Raw genomic sequence first — 13125 nt, forward strand, 5'->3', positions numbered from 1 at the left:
ATAAATTTATGACACACAAATGTGTGTCATATTAATTTATGACGGAAGCTTCAATGACACGCAATGTAAGTCATACATGCGCGTCATAAATGCGTGTTATAAATGTGCGTCATAGATTTATGACACACAATTGCGCGTCATAAAAAATTCATGTCGGTGGCTTCAACGACATGCTTTGTGTGTCATCCGCACCCATAGATGACGCGCAATGCACATCATTAAAGGGTATTTTTCTTGTAGTGGATTTTTCTCTAAAAATTAAAATCTACACAAACGTGTCTAAGACACATATTACCACGAGCCAAACTGGACAACAGCGATAACACGTGAGAAACTCTCCTTATTCTCTATCACTCAATAAGAGAGTAGAGAATGCAAACCTTAAATACCTAATCTCAATGTATTTCTCACTCAATGTAAGATTGAGCATTACCAACATCCTAATAACCCACTTCCATGATTATATTTCCTCCTCCTTATTCACATACTTTGCATTTAATAAAAATATCCCAAACATTAAAGTACGCTTGATAGTTGCAATTTATTAAATGAACATGTCCAGAAATTATACTAGGCTGCCAGCCGAGAAAGATGCCCTTTGTTGTGGATGATAGGCAAATTTCACTTTCTTTTCTGTCTCTTTCTACCATACCATCATCCTCTCCTTTAGTCCAAAACGCACTTCGCCTCACTCTCTTGTTTGCCTCAATAGTCCATCCCTCCCTGCATGGATGGATTAACGGGACCATCATACAAATTTTAAATTTATATTAATTTAAATATTTTTTTTTATATTTTTTTATTAATAATATATTTTTATATGCTAAAATTTCATAAACTTGAGCAAACATATTTGTCTAATTGATCAAGCTGTTCATCTTAATGTGTTCCCTCGTTTTCTTAATTGTAATGAGTCTTAAACCCGCTAGGAGCACTCTTCCTTCCCTAGAGTTATCCTTCTCCTTCCCTCTAGGTAAGATTAAAATTAGAATTAATATTTATCAATCTTTTATATATAATTTTATCTCCATATAATTTTATAAGTTTGCATCTAACATAAAATCTTATATATGACATGAACCATGCGATCTCAGTGGTTGGAAAGAGTGTTGTTATCCCTAGAGGTCCCGAGTTCGAGCATGATGGTTGCATGAGTTTTTGAGTATTTATTGTTAAATAATTGAGAGTCTTTCGATAGATACTACATTGTAATCATTTAAGATTAATAAAAAAAATCTTACACATGTACTTACTTGTAAAGAAGAACTCTATCCAAAGTAGGTTTTTACATAAAATAAATAAATCATTTTAAGTTTATTAATTTTCCTAATTATTTTTATTAATTTATATCATTTTAAATTTGAGTAAAACTTTAACATTCTCCGTGTATCATATTGCTTCGTTGTAATTTTTTCTCACAATTTTTAATCTCACTTCAACTTTCAAACCCCTAGTATATTATTATCGTTATACTATGAATGGGATATATATGCATGTACGCACGTATAATGTGCTGTTTTGGACTATTGGCGGGCATAGTGTTTCAATAGGAAAACGATTTGATCAGAAAATTGAAACCGGAAATTGAAATAGGAGAAAAATATATAATGATTGAACGAAAACACTGGTAGGGTTCTTATTTTGATGGATGAGTACGTGGAGGATGTTATTTTCCAGTCAACTTCAAAGTAACATAATTTATCCCTTCTTCCCCTTCCCGGTTCAACCCAATTATGTGTAATCCAATCATTGGAAATGAAAACCGACAAAGAAACAATATAGTAAAGAAGACCAAACATTTAGGCAGAGCTTTGGGTGTCAAATCCATAAGATCTAACCATTTGAACTTCACCACCTTTGGTTGGTGGTGGGAATTCTTCATAAACGGAATTCAATTTAGATTCATATTTCTCTCCATCGCCCCACAGTGCATAAGCTTCCTCTCCATGGATTGCATCATCCCCAGTTTGTGGTTCATCCTCGGCTAATCTTAGCGGAACTATAAACTTGATTACATTACATATCACACTAGTCATGATCACGTTGAGGACGACTACGAATACGATTCCTAGCAATTAAATACCGAGCTGCGTGAACCCGGCAGTGGTGCGACCTGTATGGAACCCGTAGAAAAGACCGATGTAGTGTTGCCACTCGGGTACCATGTAGAAAAGTCGGTTGAGTTTAGGCACCGCAAACACGCCGGTCAGGATGCCTCCAAGGCTGCCTGCTACGGCATACGTGTGGAACACCGCCATGGTGTCATCGACCTGCTTGAGGAACCCTATGTTCTTTGTAGGACCATCATAGTGTACCATGGGATGCTACCAGACATTATCCCCATCAATATTGCCGCCCAACCTTGCACAACACCTAAGCAAAGCAAGATGACAAAATTCCTTGGTTATTATGGATATATAAATTCATCTATAGGTGATATAGTGAATATTACCTGCTGCGGAGATGATGCAAACTAAGCCAGTGATCATTCCCTGAGTAGCTCCGATCGCGGAGGGCTTTCCGAAGAAAATAATGTCGAGCATGAGCCATGGCAATAAGCTCGTAGCTGTGCACACATGGGTGTTAAGGATGGCTAACGATCCATCGGTAGTGACGGTGTAGGTATCACCACCGTTGAAACCAGTCCATCCCATCCAAAGTAGTCCGGCCCCTGCAAGCATCAACAAGATATTGTTTGGTGGGAAACTCTCCTTGTCCTTAGTGGTCCTTGGCCCAACCTTCACCAATATATACAACAATCAACTCAATTACTTAACACTAGAAAAGAAAAATAATCAAAATGATTGAACAATTCTATATTACGTTGATTACTGATTACCCAATAAGCTGCAGTGTCCCAGCAACACCAGAAGACAAATGGATAACATATCCTCCAGAGTAATCGATGATACCTTTCTTAGACAGCCACCCTTGAGGGCACCATATACTGTAGGCAGTTATGGTGTAGGAAAATGTTAACCAAAGTGGAACAAACAACATCCATGCCAGGAAATTGATTCTTCCAAGCAATGCACCAGCTACAAGAATCAAAGTGATAGCTGCAAACACAAACTGGAAATAGATCAAGGTTGAATTCGGTAGATATCCGAGAAAAACCTTCTGGATGAGGTAATTAGCGTCGAGTGAAACATTGGGGACTCCTAGGAAATGAATGAACTTGTCCCCGAAAGCCATCCTGTACCCTCACCCCACCCAACACACGAGAACCGCCGCAAAGGCGTAAAGTGCCATGAAGGCCGAGTTGACAGCCCATTTCTTTTGCACTATGCTACCGTAAAGGATTACGAGACCTGGGACACTTTGGAGACCCACCAGTGTAGATACCGTCAGCTGCCATGAATTGTCACCTTTGTTCAACCACGGTGGGCTAGCCTCATCGGGGTTCAAGTTCGACGGCAGAGACATCGTGGTTGGACCTGGTTTGGCTTGATCTATGCTTTGGATGAAAAGGAACATCAAAGAAAGTGCTTATATAGAGCCAATTTCCATAGGCAAAAAGGCTTTGGATTATGTCGTGTTGTTTGTTGATTTGTTGTCTGTGCCGGCGCAGTTGCAAAAATACATGGTAGGTTCTGTTGTTTCAAGGTTAAACAGGCCAATTTGAGAGTGACTAACACAACAAGAATCATAAAAGTGTTGATAAGAGAAGTTAGGATGTGAGCTGTATTCCTTTCTGTTTTACATGATAAGTCGGGGAATGCAAGAAGCTAGTGTGGGCAATGGATTTCCAGATGAAAATTGATTGGATCTTTGTAGTGACGAAGAGTTCTTTATATGGAAAAAGAAATTCATCCGGACATCGTTCGTGTGTTCAAAAATGATTATTGTATACTTGCTGCTCTCAATGAACTTTGTTTGTACGACCCCGGTTTTTCAACGAATCATTGTGAATTTGAGATAATATTGAGGAGGAGACAGCAACTAAAATGAAAGAAAAAGATTGGGAAACTGGAATCTTCAAATTTGAAATGATCAGTGTTGAGCATAGCTGCACAAAATCCAGTGATTCTCTACCTATTGTCATGAGGGAGGTAACAATGAAATGAGCTTGGACTATTTCTTTGCTTAAAATTATGGGTAAACCACACTAAATATCATTAAATTGCAGACCATGTGTTAATTATATTATTGAATTTTCAATTGCTTCAATTATAGCACTAAATTTTTATTTTGACTTCAATTATACACTGGACTCAAACGACATGACGACATAGACAAAACAACATTGTTTTGGTGTGGCTATTGATTCTCAAAACGGAGTTGTTTTAGACACTAAACTTTAGGGATGTATCAATTTTACTACTAGTATTTTAAACCGTTCACATTTAAGTATTGTGTTTTTTGGCCAATGTTGGCAATGAATTGATGTCCATCATCGACCGCCATTCACAACAAGACTGGTATCAAAACGTTTTTATTTTACTCATCTTTCTTCTTCCATAATTGATTTTTCACAAAGCCACTCAAAATTGACAAAACGAAACCAAAAAAATCTATAATTTTTAGAGGTTTGGGGTGAGTATTCAAACATTCGAACGATGAGAAGTATTATTTCAAGAAGGTGAACAACATACCTCAAAACTAGCTTTATCGATAGGCATTGGAAGATATCAAAGTATTTGCACGTTAAACCTTTAGATTTTCGTTAATTTTGAGTTGGTTTGTGAAAAATCAATCTTATGAGAAGAAATATGAGTGAAATGTAAATATTTTCATATTAACCTTGCCGCAAATGACAACCGGTGACAAGCTGTGATTGGCTGCCAATAATGGAAAAAAAAGTTTCAATGTCTAAAATTGAACATTTTTTAAAGTTTAGTGACAAAATTACCTACACTGTTCAAGTTCAATGTATAAAATGAAGTCATTTTAGACATCAATAATCATGTCAAAATGATGTTTTATCTACATCATAATGATAAAAAGATTCATTCATGTTATAATGTCGTAAATATTTAACAATTCAATAATATAATTGAAGCTAAAATTAAATTTTAATGCTATAACCGAAGTAATTAACTTTTTATATATATAAGTGATACGTTGCTTAAACTTCAATTGTATCTAATGTAGTTAAAATTAAGGGTAATCTATGTCAAATACCATTCATCTTTATACTCGAGATCGAAAATGTCACTGCATTTCAATTTTGCCAATTTTAGCACGGACGTTTATGTTTCACTTCAATTTTGCCACTCTGCCGTTAATCCGTTAACGGCACGATGATATGGCGTTTCAATGCCGTGACGGTGATGACATGGACGGTTTATTTAAGTTTTTTAGTCCACGTAGGATTTAAATACTTAATAGACTTAAACCCACTTCTCCTTCTCCAAGATCCAAATCATTACCTCAAATTCCTCAATTCTTCCTCCAAAACACTCCTCTCTTTCCCTCCTCTTTCCTATTCTCTCTTATCTTTCAAACCCTTCTTTTCCTCTCTCTCCCCTCTCCTTTCCTCCTCTAAGCTCCCGTTTTCTTCTCTTTCTCTCTCATTTAACCGCCCGGATTCCACCTTCAACTCCCTCATCAATTTCCTCACTTCTATCCCCACCACAATTGACGGTGCTTCCTTCCCTTTATGCCCTTCTCGGGCTTCGAATATCGCCGCCTCCTTGCGCCAGCTCGTTCATGACTACGCCTGGGACCCACTGATCTCCGATCCAGTGGCCAGAGCATTTTCTGAATTTGACGAGTCCCTTTTGATTAGGTCTAATTTGGTGGTTCTGTTGTCTCCGGTTTATAGGGAGTTGAATTGGCTACGTGAATTCTTCGATGTGGGAATAGGTAATGAATGTTTGAATGATTTGGGTGGTTTTGTCAAAGAGTTTTGTGGGTTCTTTGAGAGTGTCAATGATGCATTTGTTGGGAGGGATATTCATTATTTTTGGGTTGATTTGAAGTTTCAGCCTTTGGAAAATGGAGATTTAGAAAGTTTGGGGTTTGGTTTTTTAGAGAGTGGGATTAGGAGTTTAGGGTGGGGAATTTTTTCTTATTCTATTGTTTTGGGTTATGCTTTTATTCCTTTTGGTTTGATTTATCCTAATATTTCTTTTTCGTCGAACATTTTTCATGCCGATGCATCTGGTAGAAGGAAAGCGCAATTAAGTCTTGAGATATTAGATGCCAATGGGAAGCCATTAGAATGTAAGTGTTGTGAGCTTGAGTTTGTTGATTTCGAAAACTGTTCAAGTAATCAACAATCGAGAGCTGATAGTGATAACCATAGGAATAACTCCTCGTTGGATCAGTATTTGGATGGAGTAACGAAAGTACATGTTAGAGCGCTGAGGAGGTATGATGAGTGTGAGAAATTAGAGGGTCGCTTATTGAATCCGATCATCGTTTGTGAATCCTTGAGAAAATCTAGGAAAGATCGAAAAAATGATTTGGGAGTTTTATGCTGATAGAGTTCTTCAAATACTTGCAAAGGATATGGGTGAATCATTGGTGAGAAAACCTGTTGTTGAGGCCTCTTCTTGTTTTCTTTATATAGGGAAGGTTACTGGGCATTGGTATCTCTTTCAGATGGTGATTCCAGTTTACATGACGGAATCCTTAAGTCATTCACTGTTTTAGGAATAATAAAACACAAAACTATAAAACTACACCCTTTAGGAATACAAATAGTCATTAGCAAAACTACGTCGTTTTAATAAACTGTTCATGTCATCGCCGTCATGGCATTGAAACGCCATGTCATCGTGCCGTTAACGGATTAACGGCGGAGTGGCAAAATTGAAGTGAAACATAAACGTCCGTACTAAAATTGGAAAAATTGAAACGTCAGTGGCATTTTCGATCCTGAGCATAAAGATGAGTGGTATTTGACATAGATTACCCTAAAATTAATCAATTTAATGGAAGCCCTTGGCCCTTGAGTTTTTGTCTTCAAAGGCCCGAACTTGGTAATTCTTCTACTTTTACAATTTGCTAACAAAAATATTAGGTTAAATTATGTGTTAAGTACCTAAACTATCAATTTTAGTATGTTTTAGTACTTAAATTTTTAATTTTTTTCAAAACTATACCTAAAATTTAGTTTTTGTTTCATTTTAGTATCTATTTCAAAATTAAACGTTAAGCTTTGAAAAAAAAATCAAAGTTTAGGTACTAAAATGGATCAAAATTGATAGTTAGGTACTAAATGTGTTAAGTTTTTAATGATGGGTACTAAAATGAAACAAAAACTAAACGTTAGGTATGCTTTTGAAAAAATTAAAAGTTTAGGTACTAAAATGAATCACAACTGATATTTTGGGTATTAAATGTGTAATTTACCCAAAATATTATTGTACTTGGCTGATTTTTTGACAAAAATCCATGTAATTTATTTATTTAATTTTTATTCATATAAAACACTTTTCAATCAACCAACAATTAATTAATATAGTAAGACCCAACAATCAATTAATATAGTAAGATGAGACATTACATCTTTTAAACAATGTTAAGAGTTCAAATATGGATGTTTGAGAATATAATAATTAGGTTAGGATCATCATCGTCTCTTTAGCATCCATCCAAATCAATTGACTAATAAATCATATATAAATAATTATAAAAAAACTTTCCAATCGAGTTTAAACTTAACACTATATTAATATTATTGGACTTGGCTGAACTTTTGACAAAAATCCATGTAATTTATTTATTTAATTTGTATCCATAAACCTAGGGGTGTAAACGAGCCGAGTCGAGCTCGAGTATTGCTGAGCTTGACTCGAACTCGAAAATTTTAAAGGTAGGCTCGACTCGACTCGAAAACTCGCGAGCTAAAAAATACCAAGCTCAGTTTGAACTCGAAATATAATAGTGAAACTCGACTCGAACTCGAAAAGGCTCGAACTCAAAAAAAATTCAAGAGCTTGATTGAAGCTCGAGACTCGAACTCGATTGAAGCTCAATTTTGAGCTCGATTCAAGCTCGAACTCAAACTCGAATTTGAACCTACAAAAATCTTATATTACATTTAAAATATATAAATAATTTTCCTTTAATCAACCATCACCAATACATTTTTTTTGTTGATAATATGAACTCAGAAACTTTATAGGATGCATACAAGAGTAGTTATGGTTGTAGAACATGTTCTAAACACATAAGATCAAACATGCGCCCACACCAGGCACCTATTTACAATCCTCCCAAAAGCAAAACAACAACTTATGTCATAAAAATAGTGTTTCAAAACTCAAAATAAAAAGACAAATCTTCTATAGAAAACACGAAATCCAGCAATAAAATATTTCAATCTACCTATTCATGTACTACAAAACCCAATTCCCTAGTGATGCTTTTCAGTCATAAAAGAAAAACCACGAACACGTGCTGTACGTAGCCAAAAACGGCTTGTAAATGTATGATGGTAAATCTTTCAGAATTCAGACAATATATGAAAGATACCGAGCTTGACATCTTCAAAAGGGCTTCCACTGGCAAAAACTATGTTTTCTCCAGTATACTTAAAAGCTTCAGTAGCAGTGCATTTAGCTGTTCAGTTGAAATGCAAACAGATGTCAAGACGAAATATCTAGTTTTATTAGGAAAACCATACCGCATGGTAGGAGCAAGATAGAGAAAACAAACCATTCATTATGGGATTTGACATGGCAAATATAGCAGGTCTACTTGAACCAGATTCACGCATAGCCTTGAGCACCTGTTTTTGAGCCAACAAAGCGGTGAGGTATACTCAACACAATGCAGAATGTCAACAGTAATCAGAATTTAAAAATAAGCCTAAACTGCACACCTATAACAAATAAATAGGAATTTCCACCTCTTCACCGAACACACCGCCAACTCCAGACAAACCAATAAGACATCAGGTTTGACCTTTTTTACCTGAATAAAAGTCGGTTCATAACGATTAGGTTTTTATATATATGTAAACAACCATGACTTGTTGAAGATTGTACTTATAAAAAGGTGTAGCACAACATCAACCTTTTCATCGTTGAACAAAAAGATTCAACTTATCACTTCAATTATACATGTTGCCCCTCATGCAAATATTGAGCTTACCACTTCAAGAAGTGAGTCGCCATCTTTAAGTTCCCCTATTTGTCCAGGATCTTTAGCAAATGGAACCGCTGTCGGATTAAGATTCTTCCTTTCTTAGTGATGAGACCCTTAACCAACAACAAACAATTAGAAATGTAAATATGTAGCCACCACATGGAGTACGAAATTAATAATACCAGAGGATCAAGTGACAAAGTAGCAAAAACATTTATATTCCTAGAGTCAAACCATAATCACTATCTATAATTTTTCTAGTAGAACTTTTTGACTTGTTTATCCATGAACTCCCCATCTTTTTTACACAAGAGAAAGAAAGATACATATCTAGAAGAACAAAAAAGCCTTCGCTCAAATAGGATGAAAAGTACTAGAGTACAAAAACTGTACATCTTAATGCATAAACATGACTTTGCTCAAATAGGATGAAATAACTAAATTGACTTATGATAAGTAATTTTATTTACTGACAAAACAAGAACATAAACATGTCATCGACAAATATAAAATAAAATTTTATCTTAATGCGAACACTTATGTGACTCTTTTGATGATGCAGTTTCTTCAGTCCCCTCTCACACTTTCTGATCAAAACTTAAATGTGGAAAGCAAACATAAACTAAACTTCTCGCTCAATGATGCTTATAAAACAGTTCAATAATATATAATATGAAACATATACACATTCATATGTTTTGAATCTAAACCAAGTCAAAGGCATAAAGGAGATAGCTTAAGTGTTTACCTTAGTTGTAGTTCATCCTGCTTTGCCTCCTAGCCGTTCGAGCCTCACTTTCAAAATAAGGGGCTGTGTTAGTCAAAAATAAGTTCATCATAAAATAAGCAGATGTGGGTCTTAAAAGTTTACCGTGTAGTGCGTCGGAGTTTAGAGTCGAACTCATCGACCTTAGAAGTTGGGGGTCAGTGTATGTACTCTTAGTGTTTGGGGTTTTATAATAGGTAAGATCGGAGAGTTTAGGGTCAGGTAAGGCTTGTGTTTGGGTTAACCAGTCGTTGCTAATGGCGGTCGGAGTGATTGATTCTGAACTTTTTCACGGCGGCGTTGCTAGTGATGGGGAGAGGTTCTATTTTCATGGTGGATGTGGGTTTTGAGAAGGTCACGGCGGCGGTCGAAGTGTAGAACTCCGTTGAAGAAAGGCGAGAGGAGCGGCAGCTGCGACACTATTTTCTGGTTTGCGTGAGAATGAGAGGGGGAGAGTTGGAGAAGGTGAGGGCGTGAGGCTTGAGCTTGAGTTTGAGCGGTTGAAATGAATATTTAGTTTAGGTTTGTTTTAATTTATGTTCTAAACCTAATTAACTTTGGGGTTACTTATCGTTTAGCCACTGTAACCCTATGGGTAAATTAGCTTCTCTAGATTTATGTGTCTTGCACAAAACAATACCTCAATTGTTTAAATTTTAGCTTAAATCAGTCCTCACATTTAGGCTTTTCTTAATTTAATCCCTGGTTAGGATTATTCTATTTAATTAGTTGTGTATGTTTATTTTGCATGTTGATATATTTATGTATAAGTATGCAAATGATTTATTTAGGAGTCACGTAACATCATTTTGCATAATTTGTATGTTACCTTCATGTGTATAACTTAAACCCTAAATCCTAACCCCTAAACCCTAACCCCTAACACATAAACCCTAAACCCTAACACCTACACATAAACCCTAAATCCTAAACCTTAAATCCTATCATATAAACCCTAAACTATAAACCCTAAATCCTATCACCTAAACCCTAAACCTTATACCTAAACCTTATCACATAAACTTTAAACCCTAAACCCTATCATTGAAAATATATTAAATATTTGTCATTAGATAAATAATTTTTTTATTAATTTAAAATAAATATAAGAATATTTATTCAAAAATAATTTTTAACCATTTTCAATTCAAGAATATTTATTCATCATTAATATATTTTTAATATATTTTTAATAATGTAATTTTAAAAAATCTAAAATTATAATATAATATTTTTCGAGCTGCTCACGAGATTTTCGAGTCGAATATCGAGTAACTCGTTTCGGCTCGTTAAGAACTCGAGTCGAGTCCATTCGATCCGAGTATTTATCGAACCAAGATCGAGTCGATCTCGAATAACTCGTGATCTATCTCGTCTCATTTATAACCCTACATAAACCCTGTACTTTTAATTCGGATGGGGTTACTTTGCCTCGTATATTGAAAGATGGGTATAGAAAGAAAGAAATTAAAGATAAATTATGACCATAAATCACACCTCTTTCAAATATCACAGAATGGTCCCTGTATGTTATCCTCGCTACAAACAAAAATTAATTAAAGAAAAAAAATGTCTAAGAATCCGCTAGAGAACACAGTCCAGGCCAAATCCTGTGGCTGTGGTGTCCGTTTCCCTTCTAACTCGAGTCTGAATTCTCAACTGAAGCATCAGAAAGTCACTAAAATAGTAAAACCAGCTATTCCTATTTGCTAAAGTAAAGATTGCAGCTTTTTAATCTCTGGGTTGTTTTTGCTTGCTTAATCCATGGCTTCTTCCATGCCCAGTGGAGCTGAAATCTTCACTCTCAATAGAGGGGTAACCCCCAAAAGGATTGATTTATTGGGGTCAGATTTTCAGGGGAAACACTTATCCAATCTGGGTTTAATCTCTAGTGCCAGAATGTCCAGGCCAGGAACAAATATGGCCCCGATGTGCAGCTTATCAGCATCGAGGCCAGCCTCACAACCAAGATTCATACAACACAAAAAAGAGGCCTTTTGGTTCTACAGGTTCCTCTCAATCATTTATGACCATGTGATAAACCCTGGTCATTGGACTGAAGACATGAGGGATAATGCACCTAAGCCAGCTGATCTCAACGACAGGAACATGATTGTTGTGGATGTCGGTGGTGGAACCGGTTCACTACTTTGGGCATCGTTAAGCATGTGGATGCTAAGAATGTCACAATTCTCGACCAATCTCCGCACCAGCTTGCCGAGGAAAAGCAGAAGGAGCCCCTGAAGGAGTGCAAGATAATTGAAGGTGATGCAGAAGATCTCCCCTTTCCTACCGATTATGCTGATAGATACGTGTCTGCTGGCAGGTATGTTTTCCCAACTCTTCTGGTGTTATAGGGACTATTTGTTTGCCTGAAATGAACCAAATTTGTTTCCACAGTAAGATAAAATTTTGATTTCTTGTGGCCGGATTATGCCCTTTGTTATTTGTTATGCATGATGGTAAGTTTGCGTGGATGATTTAGAGGAGATGATAACTTGTTTATGTTTTTCCAGCATAGAGTACTGGCCAGACCCACAGAGGGGCATCAAGGAAGCTTACAGGTTGTTGAAACTAGGAGGGAAAGCTTGCGTAATTGGTCCTGTGTACCCTACATTTTGGTTGTCACGCTTCTTTGCGGATGTTTGGATGCTTTTCCCCATGGAGGAAGAGTATATTGAGTGGTTTGAAAAGGCCGGATTTAAGGATGTCCAACTCAAAAGGATTGGTCCTAAATGGTATCGTGGAGTTCGCAGACACGGATTGATTATGAGGTGCTCTGTAACAGGCCTTAAACCGGCATCCGGGGACTCTCCTTTGCAGGTAATCACTTTGTGATATGATCACCGTGTTACATTCCGGTAAGGGTATTGTAAGTAGTTCCCTCAAAATTTGTTAGATAACCATGTCAAGGCTTCAGTGTAAGGACTCATCTATACACATTGGAACAGCCTTGATATCTTTCTTGTATGTCATTAACCTTAGCATTTACTGAAGACATGAGGTCTATCATATCATGTTACTAAACTCTCTTGTTTTTCATTTGTGGTTTGTTTCAGCTCGGGCCAAAGACGGAGGATGTTTCGAAGCCGGTAAACCCATTTACATTTCTCTTGCGCTTTATAATGGGTACTATGGCAGCAACATATTATGTATTGGTCCCTATCTATGTGTGGTTGAAGGACCAAATCATACCGGAAGGTCAACCGATCTAAACAACGACCGGAGCTGCAGCCACTCTTCCGAGTTGCGTATATTTCTTTAGGTATACCGTCTGTAATGTAAGACATCTTCTAGCCAAATAAGATTCATCTGCC

At 36.5% G+C, this 13125-nt stretch overlaps 1 long non-coding RNA gene and 2 pseudogenes across 1 annotated transcript; 1 reads left to right on the top strand and 2 right to left on the bottom strand.

The window, feature by feature from the left end:
- Positions 1-1418: 1418 nt before the first annotated feature.
- On the bottom strand, positions 1419-11501 carry LOC120177236. The gene is made up of 3 exons (XR_005521393.1): positions 11352-11501; positions 8147-8153; positions 1419-1429 (listed from the first exon to the last, which is right to left on the bottom strand). It is a non-coding gene; the product is annotated as an uncharacterized LOC120177236 (long non-coding RNA).
- Positions 1627-3426, bottom strand: LOC120177234 (annotated as a pseudogene).
- A 6-nt stretch (positions 11502-11507) lies between the features above and the next one.
- On the top strand, positions 11508-13125 carry LOC120177235 (annotated as a pseudogene).

This window comes from Hibiscus syriacus, unplaced genomic scaffold (assembly GCF_006381635.1).
Source record: "Hibiscus syriacus cultivar Baekdansim isolate YM2019G1 unplaced genomic scaffold, ASM638163v2 tig00112285_pilon, whole genome shotgun sequence".
NCBI classification, from domain to species: Eukaryota; Viridiplantae; Streptophyta; class Magnoliopsida; order Malvales; family Malvaceae; genus Hibiscus; species Hibiscus syriacus.